General features: G+C 44.0%; 1 protein-coding gene across 1 annotated transcript in view; it reads right to left on the minus strand.

Moving 5' to 3' along the window:
- Positions 1-2,476, minus strand: part of LOC117722675 (KH homology domain-containing protein 1B-like) — a 32,258-nt gene that overhangs the window by 20,976 nt on the left and 8,806 nt on the right. The gene's annotated exons all lie outside the window — the stretch shown is intronic.

Genomic DNA, 2,476 nt, shown 5'->3' on the forward strand with positions numbered 1-2,476 from the left:
GTGTTCAAATGTCCTCATTGCTAAGCCTTTCCATCTTTCCAGTTCTTTTCAGTTCAGGTCATTCAGGAAAAATGACACCTCCCCCCCCCCCATTTTCTTTCCTTCCTTTCTTCCTTCCTTCCTTCCTTCCTTCCTTCCTTTCTTTCTTCTTCCTTCCTTCCTAACTTTTTTTCAAATTTCTGTTTTATGTGCATTGGTGTTTTTGCCTACACATATGTTGATATGAAGGTGTCAGATCCTCTGGGCCTGGATTCATGGACAGTTGTGAGCTGCCATATTGGTGCTGGGAATTGAACCCTGGAAAAGGAGCCAGTGTTCTTAATCAATGTACCGTCTCTCCATCCCCTGTCTTTTCTATTCTTAAAGCTACAGTTCTTGAGAGAGAGAGAGTGTGTGTGTGTATGGGGTGGGGTGGGGGGGTGTCGGTGAGGAGAAAATGCTGACATACTGTGACAGGTATGAAAAGTCAGAGGACAAGGGGTAGCAGTTCTCTCTCTTCACCTTGTGGGTCCTGGGAATTGAACTCAGATCCTTGGGTTCAGTAGCAAGTGCCTCTAGCTGCTAAATCCTCCTTATTGTATTGATTTACTCCTGTATGTGTTTGAGTACAGGTACACTTGAGCCGCGGGACATGAGTGAGATTCCTACCAGTTTTCTGTATCACATCTCTGTATCGATTCTTCCTGGAAGAATCCAGTAAAGGTTTTCTTTTCAAGATAACACCCACAGCTATGTTCTTAAAGCTCACTAAATCCATGCCCCAGCCCCCAGCTTTTCCTGTATTCCCTTTCAGGCAGCTTTGCTCAAACTATAACATGTAAGCTCATAAAACGACTTCTTCAGCCATCTTTCTAATTTCCAGCTCCCTTTTTGAGTGCTCGCTCAAACCTGATGCCTGCTCCCCCAACACTCTGGGCATTCTCTCCCTGGTTCTGAGGAGAGAGATCGACATCTCTTGTACGCAAAACTCACACCAAATGCTGGTAGATTGCTATTCTGAGCCTTCTACCTTCCTGATCCCTAACTGAAACCATAACTTCTTTCTTCTCCCCCTCGGCTTGCAGCTTCTCAGGGTCCCACATAGCCTGCCCTGTTGGTTTTCCTCAAACTCCAATAAAGTGATTCCTTAAGTTTCCTTCTGAGTCTTTTAAACTTTAATTAATTGATCGATTTAGTGGGAGAAGGGCATGTAGGCAGGTGTGTGGTGTCAGAGGACAACTGTCTGAAGTCAGTTCTCTCTTTCTACACTGTGAATCTCTAGGTTCAAACTCAAGTCACCAGGCTTGGCAACCAGTATCTTTACCTACTGAGATGGCTCACAGACCCTTGGTTTTAAAATTCCTTTTTTTTTTTTTTGGGGGGGGGGGAGGGGTTGTTTTTTGAGACAGGGTTTCTCTAGGTTGCCCTGGCTGACCTAGAACTCACTCTGTAGACTAGGCTGTTCTTAAACTCACAGAGATCAGTCTGTCTGAGCTACGGATTAAAAGCAGGTGCCCCCACAGCCCAGCTAGTTTTAAAATTCTTTTAGCTATGAGTCTAAAATTCATACGAGAGCCTGTGTTTCCTGATAACGATGGCCAGGCCTCTTTCTATCTTGTCAAATTTAAGGCTTATGTCAGTGGGGAAAAGTTATCTTTTTCCAACTTAAATCCTGGCAAAGTACCAACACATTTTTCCTACCGCAGTACTCCAGACTCTTAAAACTATATAAACAGGACTCTTACATTTTGTCAAGCTTATATTAGGGCTGTTGAGTGTGAGTCGTGTGTGTGTGTGTGTGTGTGTGTGTGTGTGTGTAAGCACTAGCACGGGATGTGTGGGGCAGTGAGGATGGGGAGGGAGGAGCTCTTGATTTAGCAATGAGCAGAATATGTGCTAAAGGTGCTCAAGTAGCTGGGTTAAATCATCCGCAATGACAAGTAAAATAAGTCTTTAGCGAGACAGTGCTTCACAGTGTGCTGCTGGAAAGAAAACGACAATAGCAACTCCCAATGTACATAGTTTAATGTCTGCAGACTTTGTTTACTGCAGCTAGTATCCCATTGAGGACTCACTCCAACCCAGTAGGAAAAAACAAAAACAGTATTTGAACCATAGAAAAGATGAGGCATCCCTCCGTGGGTCTTATTTATTCAACAGACACTTTTTCTAGCCACCCCCTACTCTAGTTCAGTTCTGTCAGTCTGTCAGTCTTTACCCCAAAGAATGAGAAGCAATTGTGCTAACATCCTTTCTTACAAAACCCTCAGTTCTCATTAATGTTGCTGGCTTAAGTAGGTTTCCAAACCAAGCCAGTGTTATTTGCAAATCCATTCTGTCCTGGAATAAAACTGCCTTTGTGTCTACGGCTTCTTGGCTTACAGAGCTAATTTCAGAGTGGAAATTTTGTATCTGTATCTGCCTTTCTCACTGAAGTCCATTCAGGCGCTGGCAAAAGTCTTTGATCCCAAGCCCAGTCACCATCCACAGGCAGAGT

Source organism: Arvicanthis niloticus, chromosome 17 (assembly GCF_011762505.2).
Source record: "Arvicanthis niloticus isolate mArvNil1 chromosome 17, mArvNil1.pat.X, whole genome shotgun sequence".
Taxonomy (NCBI): Eukaryota; Metazoa; Chordata; class Mammalia; order Rodentia; family Muridae; genus Arvicanthis; species Arvicanthis niloticus.